The sequence below is a fragment of the Dipodomys merriami genome, unplaced genomic scaffold (assembly GCF_024711535.1).
Source record: "Dipodomys merriami isolate MVZ:Mamm:240054 unplaced genomic scaffold, mDipMer1.0.p SCAF_62, whole genome shotgun sequence".
NCBI classification, from domain to species: Eukaryota; Metazoa; Chordata; class Mammalia; order Rodentia; family Heteromyidae; genus Dipodomys; species Dipodomys merriami.
This window is the reverse complement of record NW_027206202.1, coordinates 5,900,685-5,916,838: the sequence shown is the minus strand read 5'-3', so window position 1 is coordinate 5,916,838 and position 16,154 is coordinate 5,900,685. Positions and strand designations below refer to the sequence as shown.

Here is a 16,154-nt window from a genome sequence, read left to right as displayed (position 1 = left end):
ACAAGGGAAAAAGTCACAATTAGCATGTGCCTTCTGTGATGGGTGTGACCCTAAATGATGGGAGAATGGGAAGGAGAAGGTCAGGAGGAAGTAGTGATGGAACCACAAATTAAAAAAAAATTAATCAAGTCAGAGAGGTAAGGAGGAAATGAAGGAAAAAGAGAAGGCGAGAATTAACACAGAGCTAAAGTTTTGCCAGAACTGGAATTAAAAACTCAGCCATGCCAGGCACAGCTGTCTCATGCCTGTAATCCCAGCTACTCAGGAAGCTGAGACCTGAGGATCATGGTTCAAAGCCAGCCTAGTCAGGAAAATCTATGAGACTCTTATCTACAATTAACCACCAAAAAACCGGAAGTGGCGCTGTGGCTCAAGTGGTAGAGCGCTCACCTTGAGCTGAAGAGCTCAGGGACAGCACTCAGACCCACAACAAAAACAAAAAACAAACAAAAACAAACAAAAAACAAAAAACCTCAGCCATGTAATTTTTTTTTCTCCAGTCCTGGGGCTTGAACGCAGGGCCTAGACACTGTCCCTGAGCTTCTTTTACTCAAGACTAGCACCACTTCTGGCTTTTTCTGTTTATGTGGTACTAAGGAATTGAACCCAGGGCTTCAGACATGCTAGGCAAGCACTCTACCACATTCCCAGCCCTATCAGCCATGTAATTTTAAAACTGAAAGCTTAAATAAAAGATTATTAGACTTTGCCAGAGAACCACGCAGACATCCAAGTACAGAGAACAAAGAAAGGTTGATTGCTGGGAAAGGGGGCCGCAAGACTCCTCACAAGGGAGAGTCAGAAGCACCGGCTATTGTCTGAGGTGACCTATATAGCCTAGGAGGTTTAGGAGGGCTAGAAGGGACTAAGAGGCGGAGACCCTGGTGTGGACGTGCGGGTCAGGGGCTTCATCATGGCAGACTAGGATTTATGGCTGCTATCTGGGTAGTAGATAAAGGTCCCTGCAGCTGCCCAGACCTGAAGGTCACTCTAAGGGGCTCTTGTTGCCTTAGATGGTGGTAGCTGCCCCAGAGAAGTGCCATCCCTAGGTAGAGGGGCTGGAAGTTCATTATTTACTGCCTTTACTACATGGGCCTGGTGTTGCCTAGGAAGGGAGCATGCTAAGCTGTGGAGAAGGGAAGGAGTGGACTAAGCTATGGGAAGGGAGCTCATTTCGCTAACAAAAGCCATGTATTTTCTTCTGCTCTGCTACATTATTTCTCCCTCCCTCTCTCCCTCTCTCCCTCTCCCCTCCCTCCCTGCCTCCCTGCCTCCCTTCTTCTCTGTCCCTTTCTCTCTTTGGTGCCTATCCTAGAACTTGAACTCAGGGCCTGGGTACCGTCCTTGCTCAAGGCTAGCGCTCTAGTGCTTCAGCCACAGCTCCCATTGGCTTTCTTTCTTTCTTTCTTTCTTTCTTTCTTTCTTTCTTTCTTTCTTTCTTTCTTTCTTTCTTTCTTTCTTTCTTTCTTCCTTCCTTCCTTCCTTCCTTTCTTTCTCTCTCTCTCTCTCTTTTTTTTTGTCAGTCATGGGGCTTGAACTCGGCTTGGGCGCTGTCCCTTAGCTCTTCAGCTCAAGGCAAGTGCTCTACTGCTTGAGCCACAGCGCCACTTCCAGTTTTCTAGTGGTTTATTGGAGATACGAGTCTCGTGGACTTTCCTGCCCGGGCTGGCTTTGAACCACGATCCTCAGATCTCAGCCTCCTGAGTAGCTAGGATTACAGGCATGAGCCTCCAGCGCCCAGCTCTTTCTTTTTGTGTCGGTCGTGGGTCCTGAACTCTGGGCCTGGGCGCTGTCCCTCAGCTCAAGGCTAGCACTCTACCACAGCGCCACTTCCGGCCTTTTCTGCTTATGTGGTGCTAAGGAATCGAACCCAGGGCCTCATGTATACAAGGCAAGCGCTCTACCACTCAGCCACCTTCCCAGCCCCTCCAGTCTTTCTTTCTCATGTGTTGGTACTTGAACGCAGGTCCTTCTTTGGCTTTTTTTTCCCCCCTCCAGGCTAGCACTCTACCATTTGAGCCACACCTCTGCTTTTAGCTTTTTGCTGATTCATTGGACATAACAGTCTCATGGACTTTTCTGCCCAGGCTGGCTTTGAAGTGTCATCCTCAGTTCTCAGCCTCTTAAGTAGCTACTAGTACCAGACCTGGCCTATATGTCTCCCAGGGTCACTTCTTGCATATTTATGTATTCGATCTTGAGAAGCTGCAGCTGCATGGACCTGTGTTGCTTTGTAATATTGCTGAGAGGGTCTTGCGTGGTGTAATACTTCCAGAACTTAAAGAAATGCCTGGGATCCTAGTAAACCCAGAGCAATTGTCTTTCATAACCAGGAAAAAAATGAGCTCTTGTTCCTTGAAAGTAGAGCAGGAAGCCAGAGTATTTGTGAGGGGGAAAACCCCTATGTCACTGAAGGGCCTTTCTGTTCTGCTAATCTTTCGCAGTTCTCTGCTAATTGTAATGTGCATGTATTTGCTTAGTGGAAACATTTCAGGGCTAAACAGTGCACCATTTTTTTTTATATTACTATTGAAAACAAAGTGTCTTCTCAGCTTTTGTAATATATATTTGGGTATTTAGCACAAACTCTGTAGTCTGAAACAATCAACTTTTTCATTGGTAATAAGAAATGCAGACAAAAGACAATCAAAGTCTAAGTTCTCAACATGAATTTTATTAGATTTCTGGAAATATAGAAGGTTAGAGCAGGGCACATGAGCAGAAAACATGGAGATAGAGTAATCAGCAAAAAGCTGGACTAGAAGCCGGGTGCCAGTGGCTCAAGCCTATAATCCTAGCTACTCAGGAGGCTGAGATCTGAGGATCGCAGTTCAAAGCCAGCCCAGGCAGGAAAGTCTGTGAGACTCTTATCTTCAATAAACCACTAGAAAGCCAGAAGTGGCGCTGTGGCTCAAGTGGTAGCGCACTTGTCTGAGCTGAAGAGCTGAGGGACAGCACCCAGGCCCAGAGTTCAAGTCCCATGACCGACCAAAAAAAAAAAGCTGGACTAGAAGCTGGACTGAAGCATGGCCCGGGTGGTAGAACACCAGCCATGATCAAGAAAGCCAAGTAAGAATTTGAGGACCTGAGTTGGAGCCCTGGTATTCCCTCCCTCTCTCTTTGTCTCTGTCTCTGCCTCTGTCTCTGTCTCTCTCTCTCGCTCTCACACACACACACATACACACACACACACACACAGAGGAGTATCAGTTTTAGGTCTTCACTAGTCCATCTTGATTTGTTTAAAATTATCAGCAGAAGCCAGGTGCCCAGTGGCCTGACTCATGCCTGTAATCCTAGCTACTCAGGAGGTTGTGATCTGAGGATTGTGGCTTGAAGTCAGTCCAGGCAGAAAGTCTGTGGGACAATTACCCCCAGTTAACTACCAAAAATGCTGGAAGTGGAGGTGTAGTTCAAGTGGAAGAATGCTAGCTTTGAGCAAAAAAACTACTCAGGGACAGCTCCAGGGCCCTGAGTTCAAGCCCTAGGAAAGAAAAAAAAAATTATGAGACTAGACAAGGATCAGGCTTAATGCTGTACAGCTGGAAACGCAGTTTTGCCAGCATCGCTTACTATAAAGGCTGGCCTTTCTCCAATGTGTTTTTCATGACCTCTAGGAGGAATTGCTCCCCCTCCCATCTCTACAGCCCCTCATTTCCCACACATCTCTTTTCTGCCCTCTTACAACCTCTTCTCCTTCAACAGGCCTAGATCAAGGGTCATCGGCCCACTCTGGCCTTTTGCCTTTGTTCATCACTGAAAAATGGCTTCCCGTTGCTCTACTCTCTTGCAACTCAGAGACTTGAGAAGTTGTCTCTGCTTCCTGGCTTTTTTTTTTTTTTTTTTTTTTTGCCAGTCTCAGGGCTTGAACTCAGGGCCTAAGCACTGTCTCTGAGATTCTTTTGTTCAAGGCTAGCACTCTACCACTTGAGCCACAGCACCACTTTCAGCTTTTTCTGTTTATGTGGTTCTGAGGAATTGAACCCAGGACTTCATGCATGCTAGGGCAAGCACTCTACCACTAAGCCACATTGCCAGCCTTCCTAGTTCTTTATGATCATTACACTTTGTATCCTCCAGCTCACACTGGCTATGTTGCCATTGGGTGAGAACTCCCATGCCCAAGAGAAATCTCAGTTCATTTTAGGTTCTGTACCTGGCAACGGAGCACTGGGTGATAAGGCAATGTGACCTTTGCCCCGGGACCTCTGCCTTGGGACCTTTGTTCTGGGATGTTGCGAGAATGAGAAATCAAGGTCCTCATGTCTTTTCTTTCTTGCAAAAGCCCAAGCTGGTGATCGAGGCTTTGTTCTTTGCTATGGTTTCTCCACATTTTAGGTCAGCCCTCAGATCCTCTTATAGATGGGTCCGATTTGATGAGTTAGAGAGTGTTATTTGAGGGCTGGGAATATGGCTTAGTGGTAGAGTGCTTGCCTAGCGTGCATGAAGCCCTGGGTTCAATTCCTCAGTACCACATGAACAGGAAAAGCCAGAAGTGGTACTGTGGCTCAAGTGGTAGAGAGCTAGCCTTGACCAAAGCAATCTCATGAGCAGTGTCCAGGCCCTGAGTTCAAGCCCCAGGACTGGCAAATAAATAAATAAATAAATAAATAAATAAATAAATAAATAAAGAGTGTTATTTGAAGACAAAGGAATATTCTTTTTATTTTTTAACACGTAAACTTTTAGCTTTAGATCCAATTACTAAAATATTTTCTACATATTATTTCTTCATTTCTATATTCTGGTATTTTTTTTTTTTTTTTGTTTTGGTCAGTCATGGGTCTTGAACTCACGGCCTGGCCCCTGGCCCTGAGCTCTACAGCTCAAGGCTAGTACTCTACCACTTGAGCCACACAGTGCTACTTCCAATTTTCTGGTAGTTAAGTGGAGATAAGAGTCTCATGGACTTTCCTGCAAGGGCTGGCTTTGTGTGATCCTCAGATCTCAGCCTCCTGAGTAGCTAGGATTACAAGTGTGAGCCACTTGCTCCCAACTTGTATTCTGCTTTTATAGTTAAGAAGTCTAAAGGACAGAAAACTTGAAAAACTTGCCCTAAAATGGGAGAAAATTATTCTGATGCCAAACTTAGTCATCTATTTTCTTTCTTTCTTTCTTTCTTTCTTTCTTTCTTTCTTTCTTTCTTTCTTTCTTTCTTTCTTTCTTCCTTCCTTCCTTCCTTTCTTTCTTTCTTTCTTTCTTTCAATTGTGGAGCTTGCACTCAGAACATGGGCACTGTACCTGAGTGCTAGGGTTCAGGGCTAGCACTCTACCACTTTAAGTCATAGCTCCACTTTCAGTTTTCCGGTAGTTAATTGGAGATAAGAGTCTCATGGACTTTCCTGTCCAGGCTGGCTTTGAATCTTGATCCTCAGATCTCAGCCTCTTGAGTAGCTAGGTTTACAGGCATGAGCCACTGGCACCTTAACTTGTATTTTTTAAGAGACCATGCAAGCTCACACCTGTAATCCTAACTGCTAAGAAGGCTGAGATCTGAGGATTCTGTCTCTTCAGTACGCTGCCTTAAATTCCTTCAGGTATTTGTCCAGCAGTGTTACAACAGTGTCATCTGGCAGTCCTATTTTTAGTTATTTGAGGAATCTCCATACTTATTTCCATAGTGGCTGCATTCATTTGTTCTGATGGGGGTGAGGTAGAATTTCAATGTTGTTTTGATTTGCATTTGCTTTGTGGCTAAGGATGTTGAACATCGTTTTCATATATTTACTGGCCATTTGTATTCTCCTCCTCCTCTTCCTTTGCCTCCTCCTCTTCCTCCTCCTCCTTCTTTTCTTCTTTTTGTCCTGAGAGTGGGACTGAAACTCACTGATGCTTACTCATTGGCTACCAACTGAGCCATGCCTCCAACCTAGCATTTGTACTTTTTTTGGGGGGGGTCCTGTCATGGGGCTTGAACTCTGGGCCTGGGCACTGTCCCTCAGCTCTTCAGCTCAAGGAGAGCGCTCTACCACTTGAGCCACAGCGCCACTTCCGGCTTTTTTTTCTGCTTATGTGGTGCTGAGGAATCAAACCCAGGGCCTCAGACATACAAGGCAAGCGCTCTACCACTGAGCCACCTTCCCAGCCCAGCATTTGTACTTCTTTTCAGAACTGTTCCTTCAGTTCTCTAGTCCATTTATTTATTGAATTATATGTTCTTTTGTATTTAACTTTTGAGATCTTTATATATTCAAGATATTGCTCACTTTGACTTTTCTTTTTTTTTTTTTTGTTCTGGTACTGGGGCTTGAACTCAGGACTGGGATCTGTCCCTTCGTTTTTGGCTCAAGGGTTCAAAGCCAACCTATTCAGGAAAGTCCGGATACTACATTTTGGGCAAGACAACTCTTTCAGTGTTTCCTACCTGCACCAAGGAAGCTGAAATCCAAGTAGCAATAAAAGAGTCCTCATGCCAGACATTGAGTGGCTCACACCTGTAATCCTAGCTACTCAGGAGGCTGAGATCTGAAGACTGAGGTTGAAAGCCAGCCTGGGCAGAAAAGTTTGTGAGACTCTTATCTCCAAGTAACTATCAAAAAGTCAGAAATGGCACTGTGGCTGAAAGTGGTAAAACACTAATCTTGAGCAAAAAAGCTCAGGGACAGTGCCCAGGCCCTGAGTTCAAGCTCCAGGACTGGCAAAAAAAATAAAAAGCAGTTATGGCTATCAAAAGGCTGAGATGTGAAGATTGTAGTTTGAAGCCAGCCTGGGCAGACAAATCCATGAGACTATTCTGTCCAATGAACCAGCCACCAGCCAAAAGCCAGAAGTGGAGGTGTGGTTCAAGTGGTAGAATGCTAGCTTTGAGCAAAAAACTAAGAGAGACCAAGAAAAAGGCCCTGAGTTGAAACCTCAATACACACACACACACACACACACACACACACACACACACACACACACACACACACACACACACACACACACCATTCATGGATAAAAAGTGCAAATCATCTTTTTTTTTTTTTTTTTTTTTTGGGTCCGGTCGTGGGGCCTGAACTCTGGGCCTGGGCACTGTCCCTCAGCTCTTCAGCTCAAGGCTAGCACTCTACCACTTGAGCCACAGCACCACTTCCAGCTTTTTTCTGCTTATGTGGTGCTGAGGAATCGAACCCAGTGCCTCATGCTTGCAAGGCAAGCGCTCTACCACTGAGCCACCTTCCCAGCCCTGCAAATCATCTTTGTATTCTCTACAAACACAAGATTTTTCCAATTCTCCTTCTGTTCTACATTAGAATCCCTTGGAGTCCAGGCCTCAGACTCATACCCTGACAGTGACATCTCCCAGCTGCCCATTGGTGCCTGGAGATGCAGAGCCTGGGGCCGGGATGCCAGAGACTAACTCGTGTTGACGGGACAGCATGACACTTTGGCAGGCTCATTTCCTGTCACTGTTAGCACTTTTAGAGGGATCAAGGCACACAGGGGAGTCAAGCATCATTCGTTCTATTGGTGACTATTGAACCTTGGTCTGCAGTGGCCTCACATAGTGCCAGATAACTGGAAGGGAAGCGAGGGGACTGAGGCCCAGAGGCTGACCGCATACAGATCTGATCAGCACGTGATCTGATCATTGGGAAGGATGTGAGATCCACCTTGGTAAAGAACTGACCAAAAAAGGTCCCTGAAATGAATTGCATAGTTGTAAGGGCTTGTGTGTGTGTATGTGCATGTGTATGTGTGTGTGTGTGTGTGTGTGTGTGTGCATGTGTGCTGGTCCTGGGGCTTCAACTCAGGGCCTGGATACTATCCTTGAGCTTTTTTGTTCAAGGCTAGTGCTCTACCTTTTGAGCCACAGTTCATTTCTAGCTTTTTGGATATAACAGTCTCCCAGACTTTCCTGCCTGGGCTGGCTTTGAACCGTGATCCTTAAATCTCAGCTTCCTGAGGAGTTATGTTTACTGGCATGAGCCACTAGCCCCTGGCTAGATCTTTACTTCTTAGTGTTCTAAGCATATACACAAAGCAGGTGGCTAATGAAACTCTTGGGTGTGTTCATGGAGGTTTACAACCGGTACATTGGCTGATCATGTACTTTCTTCTCATGATGTCAGAAATGGATCATTAATTCTTATATACACTTAGCGCGTCTAAACAATTGCATGAGGGCTAGGGATGTGGTTTCGTGATTACAGTGCTTGCCTTGCATGTGTAAGGCCCTAGGTTCCATTTCTGGCACCACATCCAGAAAAATAATTATATGAATCCACATTTCACATGGAAAAAAATGTAATTCTACTCTATTATAGAACAAGGAGTACTCCTTCCATGTGACAAACAAAAACATGCTTGAGTTCTTTCTTTTTTTTTTTTTTTTTTTTTGGTCCGGTCATGGGGCCTGAACTCAGGGCCTGGGCACTGTACCTCAGCTCTTCAGCTCAAGGCTAGCACTCTACCACTTGAGCCACAGCACCACTTCCAGCTTTTTTCTTATGTGGTGCTGAGGAATGGAACCCAGGGCCTCAGGCATGCAAGGCAAGCGCTCTACCACTGAGCCACCTTCCCAGCCCCTTGAGTTCTTTCTGCACGGAACATTCATGGAGTGGAAGCTGGCGGGCCCTGTGTGCCCTTAGATGCTCACATGCACTAGTGAGCATGCAGAAGACCGAGTACAGGACAAAGAGCCAAGTCCAGCAGTGAGAGCAGAGGCCTGCGCCAGCGCAGTACAAGCTGGGTGCTGGTCTGGATGCCTGGGGCTGGCAAGCCCACGCCCATTTGGGTCTCAGCAGCATCCCCGTCTTCCTGCCCACACTCCTGTGCTCCCTAGAAGTTTCCGGAACTCAAAGATATATTGTTACCAGGGATCAGTCTGCCTGCCTGCCTGCCTGCCTTCCTTCCTTCCTTGCTTTCTTCCTTCCTTCCTTCCTTTCTTCCCTCCCTCCCGTCCCTTCCCTTCTTTCCTTTCCTTTTTTCCCCTCCTTCCCTCCCTTCTTTCCTCCCTTCCTTTTCTTGTTCAAGGCTAGCACTCTACCACTTGAGCCACAGTTCCACTTCCAGGTTCTTAGTAGTTAATTGCAAATAGTCTCCTGGGCTTTTTTGCCTGGGCAGTCTTTGAACTGTGATCCTCAGATCTCAGCCCTCTGCTTAGCTAGGCTTACAGGCACAAATTTGCAGTGTCCACCTGCTGCTTCTTTGTTTAAATTATTTTTGGTGTTTTTAAGCCAGATGCTGGTGGCTCACGCCTATCATCCTAGCTACTCAGGAGGCTGAGATCTGAGGATTTCGGTTCAAAGCCAGTGTGGGCAGCAAAGTTGTGAGACTCGTAACTCCAATAAACCACCAGAAAACCGGAAGTGGTGCTGTGGTTCAAGTGGTAGAGTGCTAGCCTTGAGCTGAAGAGCTGAGGGACAGCACCCAGGCCCAGAGTTCAAGCTCCACAACTGACAAAAAAATAAAAAATTGTTTTTAAACAAGAGTTTTCTATAGTGATTTTCTGTAGCAATAGTATTAGGACTAAATCACTTGGAGGGCAGAGTATGGTAATGCACCGATATAATTCCAGCTACTCAGAAGGTAGAGGTAGGAAGATCTCAGTCTTAGACCAGCCTTCCAAAAAGGCCTAGACTCATCTAAAAAAAGCAGACTAAGCCAGGCTCCAGTGACTCATGCCTGTAATGCTAACTATTTAGGAGGCTGAGATCTGAAGATTGTGATTGAAACCAGCTGGTCAAGAAAATTTGTGAGTCTCTTATTTCCAATTAACCACCAGAGAAGATGGAAGTGGAGATATAGCTCAAAATGGTAGAAGCCTAACCCTGAGCAAAAGAGCTCAAGGATAGTGCCCAGATCCTGAGTTTAAGCCCCACGACCAGCACAAAACAAAAACAACGGAGCAAAATGACAAAGGACATCAAATGATTCAACAAAGCAGTGGGGCAATCACAGGCACTGTGGGAAATATAGTCACCAAAACGGTTGTATTTCAGCCAAGCCTGTCATCCTAGCCATTCAGGAGGTTGAGATCTGAGCTTCCTAGCTTGAAGCCAGCCTAGGCAGGAAAGTCTAAGAGACTATTTTTTTTAAAAAGAGAAAGTAGTAAGCCTTTATTTTGTTTTGCAAATAAATCTGAGTTGATTGCTTCTAGGAAATTAGTCAAAAAGACCAAATCCCTTATCCTCATCTGATTCCTCCAACTCTTCCTTGGCTTCAGCCTTGGCTGGGGCCGTGGCGGCAGCAGGAGCAGCAGTGGTGGTGGCAGCCACAGGAGCAGCAGCCACAAAGGCAGATGGATCAGCCAAGAAGGCCTTGACCCTTTCAGCAAGTGGGAAAGTGTAGTCAGTCTCCACAGACAAAGCCAGGACCCGCTTGTACCCATTGATGATAGAATGAGGCACGGAGGCCACAGTTGGGTAACCGATCTGCGGACAGACACTGACTACGTTGCACACACCCTCCAGGAAGCGAGAATGCAGAGCATCCTCAGTGATGTCAAGGGTTGTAGATGCTGCCATTGTCCAACACCTGCTGGATGATCAGCCCAAAGGAGAAGGGAGAGATGTTCAGCATGTTCAGCAGTGTGGCTTCACTGGCTCCCATTTTGTCTCCGGTCTTTATCAGCTGCACATCACTCAGAATTTCAATGGTGCCCCTGGAGATCTTGGTGGTGATGGCCAAAGCCTGGAAGAAGGAAGTCTTCTTAGGCCCCAGAACAGTGTTTTGAGCTGGCACAGTGACTTCACATGGGACAATGGCACCAGCACGGACAGCAGCAGGTACTTTATTGGCCAGCAGCATGTCCCTGATCTCAGTAAGGTCCTCCTTGGTGAACACAAAGCCCACATTCCCGTGGAGATGGGGCAGCAGTTTCTCCAGAGCTGGGTTGTTTTCCAGGTGCCCTCGGATGGCCTTGCGCATCATGGTGTTCTTGCCCATCAGCACCACAGCCTTCCCTCGGAGGGACATGCGGATCTGCTGCATCTGCTTGGACCCCACATTGTCTGCTCCCACAATGAAGCATTTTGGATAATCATCCAGAAGTTGGATGATCTTAAGGAAGTAGTTGGACTTCCAGGTCGCTCTGTCTTGCCTGAGCATCATGACGGTGCGTCAGGGATTGCCACGTAGGGTTTAAAGACGAGGTCACTTTCACGAGGATGCCTGGCGAAATCTAAGAGACTCTTATCTCCAGTTAACTACCAAAAAGAAAGAAAGAAAGAAAGAAAAGAAACAAAAAAAGAAAAGGCTAGCACTGATAGAGTGCTAGCCTTGAGCAAAAACACTCAGGCCCTGTGTTCAAGCACCAAGACTAGCACGCACACGCACACATGCACACACACACACACACACACACACACACACACACACACACACACATTCCCAGGTGGACACTGACAAGTGTAGTGTGCTCATCACTGAGGCGGTATTGGACTGGTGTGGTAGGCTTGTGTCTGACTGTGAGGGCAGGAGTCTTAAGGTATGGAAACAGGCTTTCTGTAGAAGGTTTGGGCATTAGGGCTCACACTTGTAATCCTAGGAGATCGAGGCATGGAAGATTGGGCTTTGAAGCCACCCTAGGCAGAAAAATCTGCTGCAAGATTCTATTTAAAAAATAAGCAGCAAAATGCTGGGCTGGAGGTGTGGCTCAGGTGCTAGAGCACCAGCCATGAGCAAAAAAGCTGATCAAAAGCTTGAGGTTCCAGCAGAGAGAGAGAGAGGGGGGAGGGAGGGAGAAGAAAGGAGGGAAGGAGGGAGGGAGGGAGGGAGGGAAGGAGGGAGGGAGGGAGGCAGATAGAGAAATTCTAGGAAGAGTAGACACCATCTTTACATTTGTTCTCCACAGCAAATGTGGGCCATGTAGACCTTCTCAGGTCACCTTTGGTGCCTTGGCTGTTTCTAGTTGCTTCTAAACGATAGTCAGATGGACTGGGTGGTCTAATCTCTGACTCTAGCCCTGTGTTTGTCTCCAGGCCTGAGGAGCAGCACGCAGTGGAGACTGAGTGCAGCAATCGATTTCTATGCCCTTTGCAGAAATTTCTGCACCCCAGGGTCAGGGTCAAGGGTGATTGTGATGGGCTGGCTGGAGATGTGGGCATGACTCACAAATGCAGTCTAGTCATTTCTGGCACTGAGTCATTTCTGGCTCTAGCTTTTATTTTTGTGCTTGTCCTAAGGTTTAAACTCAGGGCCTGGGCACTGTCCCTGGGCATTTTTTTTCTGTTTTTTCTTCTTCTCAAGGCTAGTGCTCTATCACTTGAGCTCCACTTGCAGCTTTTTTTCCTTGTTAATTGGAGATAAAAGTCTCACAGACTTTCTTGACTAGGCTGGCTTTGAACCGCAATCCTAAGCTCTCAGTCTCCTGAGATGACAGACGTGAGCCACGGGTGCCCTGCCTGGCTCTAGCTTTTAGAGGAGGAGATAGTGATGGCTAGAGGTTTTATATAGAACGCTAGGCAGAAACCTTCTAATGCATGTGTGTTTCTCCATCAGAGTGCAGTTCAAATCTCCCTTCCTCTGAAGAACCTTGTCTAGTTCACCTGCAGTAAATAGGTCTGACCTCGGATCATGAATTCTGCTCTAATGCCAAAGCACTTTTCTCAGTCATTTTCTATAATCATATGCATAGTAGTATTATTTGAGTAAGAGCTGCCCCCTGCAGGTAACACCTATGACCTGAGAGAGGAAATTCCTGGAGATAAGGACTGGCATTTTGCCAGCTATTGAATGCCCAGCGCCTAGCCCAGGAAGATTCACCAAATAGCCAATCTTCTGTAGAGAAATAAATAATACACAGGTGTGCATGAGTGTGCATGTGTGCAAGATCTACGGCTTGAACTCAGGATCTGGGTGCTATCCTGGGTGCTTTTTCACTGTAGGCTACTGGTCTACCACTTAAGCCACAGCTCTGGTTTGGGCAGTTAATTGGTTTTTTGTTTTTTGTTTTGGTCCAGTCGTGGGGCCTGAACTCTGGGCCTGGGCGCTATCCCTCAGCTCTTCAGCTCAAGGCTAGCACTCTACCACTTGAGCCATAGCACCACTTCCGGCTTTTTTCATTTTGCTTATGTGGTGCTGAGCAATCGAACCCAGGGCCTCAGGCATGCAAGGCAAGCACTCTACCACTGAGCCATCTTCCCAGCCCTGGGGCAGTTAATTGGAAGTAAATGTCTTGTGGTCTTTCCTGCCCATGCTGGCTTTGAACTGGCTTTTAGCTCTCAGCCTCCTGAGTAGCTAGGATTATAGGCCAGTAGTGCCCAGTTTGTCCCTTAGCTTTTTTTTTCTCAAGGCTAGTGCTCTATCATTTGAGCCATAGCTCCACTTCCAACTTTTCTGTGTTTAATTTGAGATAAGAGTCTCAGATTTTATCTCTGGTTCTATTTGATGGTGGATCTGTTGCTTAGCAAGTGAAGACCCTAGCACTGGGGTGGGAGGAATGAGGGTAGGGTGGGTAAGATAAAACCAGAAAAAGAACATACTAACCCCAAACTAAAAAGGAAAAAATAGGCAAGATCATAAGCACAGTAAAACTGAAAAAAGGAAAATATGCCTTTACATGTTCTTTGAAAACACCATTAAAGTCATCAACAGGGGCTGGGAAGGTGGCTTAGTGGTAGAGTGCTTGCTTAGCATGCAAGAAGCCCTGGGTTCCATTCCTCAAGACCACATGAACAGAAAAAGCTGGGACTGGTATTGTGGCTCAAATGGTAGAGTGCTAGGCTTGAACAAAAGAAGCTCCAGGACAGTGGCTAGGCCCTGAGTTCAAGTCTCAGTACTGGCAAAAATAAAAAAAATAAGTAAAAGCCATCAACATCTAGAGCTGGGTACCATGGCTCCTACCTATAATCCCAGCTACTTGGGATGATAGCACAAATAGGATAATTGAGGTCCAGGTTAGCTCTTGCAAAAATGTGATGCCCCATTTAAAAAATAAAAAGCAAGCTAGGTGATGGTGGCTTGTACCTATAATCTTAGATACTACAGAGGCTGAGACCTGAGGATCCTGATTTGAAGCCAGCCAATTCAAGAAAGACTGTGAGACACCTCCCCTCCCCCCATCTCCAATCCTGGGGCTTGAACTCAGGGCCTAGGCACTGTCCCTGAGCTCTATGCTTCTTTTGCTCAAGGCTAACACTCTACCACTTGAGCCCAAGCACCACTTCTGGCTTTTTCTGTTTATGTGGTACTGAGGAATCGAACGGAGGGCTTCATGCATGCTAGGCAAGCACTCTATCACTAAGCCACATTCTTAGCCCTTTTATCTTCAATTGACCCACCAAAAAGCCAGAAGTGGACCTGTGACTCAAGTCAGCCTTTAGTAAAAAAGCTAAGGGACAGAACACAGGCTCCAAGTTCAAGCCCTATTACTAATGTGTGTGTATGTGTGTGTGTGTGTGTGTGTGTGTGTGTGTGTGTGTGCAAAACATGCGTACATATGCACACACCCCCAAACCTCCATAAACAAAAAACTATCCATTTCTTGTCAGACTTCAACAAAAGAAGGAAGAAGAAATGTTTCAAATATCAGGAATGAAGGAAGAGCCTGTTCCCAGACTCCACAAATCCATAAATGGTAACAAGGAAATATTATGAAATGTTTATACCAATACAACTGACAGTTTAGATGTCTTTCCAAGAACAACAACAATAACAAAAACTCTGGATCCAGATAGTCTCAGTGACAAATTTATTTAGGAAACTGAAGAGAATATTTCTCATTTTATGAGATAATTATTGCTGAGTGCCAGTGGCTCACCCTGTAAATCCTAGCTACTTAGGAGGCTGAGATCTGAGGATTTCAGTTTGAAGCCAGCCCAGGCAGGAAAGTCCGTGGGTCTCTTATCTCCAATTAATCACAGAAAATGCTGGAAGTGGTGCTGTCTCAAGTGGTAGCATGCTAGCCTTGAACAAAAGGAGCTTAGAGACAATGTCCAGGTCTGAGTTCAAGGCCCAGGACCAGCAAAAGAGAGAGAGAGAGAGAGAGAGAGAGAGAGAGAGAGAGAGAGAGAGAGAGAGAGAGAGAGAGAGAGAGAGAGAGAGACAATTATTACTTTTTTTGGGGGGGGTCCGGTTGTAGGGCCTGAACTCTGGGCCTGGGTGCTGTCCCTCAGCTCTTCAGCTCAAGGCTAGCATTCTACCACTTGAGCCACAGTGCCACTTGCGGCTTTTTTCGTTTTTTGCTTATGTGGTGCTGAGGAATTGAACCCAGGGCCTTAAGCATACAAGGCAAGTGCTCTACCACTGAGCCACCTTCCCAGCCCAGCAAAACAATTTGATACATAGATTATCACAGATGAACGTGACCTTCAGGCAGTCGGATCAGAAGCCTGCATTGCGGATTCTGTTTCCATACCATTCTGGGAAGGCACAACTAATCAGTTGGGTGCCAGTGGGTCACCTAAACCTACCTACTCAGGAGGTTGAGATCCACAGGATAAATGGTTTGAATCCAGCCCAGGCAGAAAAGTCTTTAAAACTCCATCTCCAAAATCCAGGCTGGAGGCATGGCTTAAACCGAAGAACACCAGCCATGAGCAAGGTGAATGAGAGTGTAAGGGCCTGAGTTCAACTCCAGGTAGCAGGGGAAAAAAAAGTCAGTGGAGAAAGCATAGTGGCAGTCTACCTTGCAGATGGGATGGGAGAGGTCTTGAATGGTCAGGGGTACAGGGAATTTTTGTAAAGGTTAAAACTCATGATGAATTGTTCATAAAGGGTGAAATACTGAACTTAAAATTTCAGTTTGTGTTGGGTGCTGGTGGCTCACACCTGTAATCCTAGCCTCTCAGGAGGCTGAAATCTGAGGATCACAGTTTGAAGCCAGCCCAGGCAGGAAAGCCCATAAGACTTATCTCCAAAAGTCAGAAATGGAGCTATGGCCTTGATCAATAAATCTAAGGGACAGCACCCAGGCCTTGAGTTCAAGACTTACATACAAAAAACAAACAAACAAAATTTTTTGTTTATACACACACACACACACACACACACACACACACACACACACACACACTTGAACTAAGCTTTTTGCTCAAAGCTGGTGCTCTACTACTTGAACCACAGCTCCACTTCTGGCTTTTGGGTGGTTAACTGGAGATGAGTCTCATGGACTTTCTTGCCCAGCCTGTCTTCAAAGTTCAATCCTCAGATATTCGCCTAAGTATACCTTAGTATCTAGGATTACAGGTATGAGCCACCAGCACTTGGCTTGGACTTAGGAAAAGGTT

At 46.2% G+C, this 16,154-nt stretch overlaps 1 pseudogene; it reads right to left on the bottom strand.

Moving 5' to 3' along the window:
• Window positions 1-10,039: 10,039 nt before the first annotated feature.
• On the bottom strand, window positions 10,040-11,087 carry LOC138814908 (large ribosomal subunit protein uL10 pseudogene; annotated as a pseudogene).
• Window positions 11,088-16,154: the final 5,067 nt, after the last annotated feature.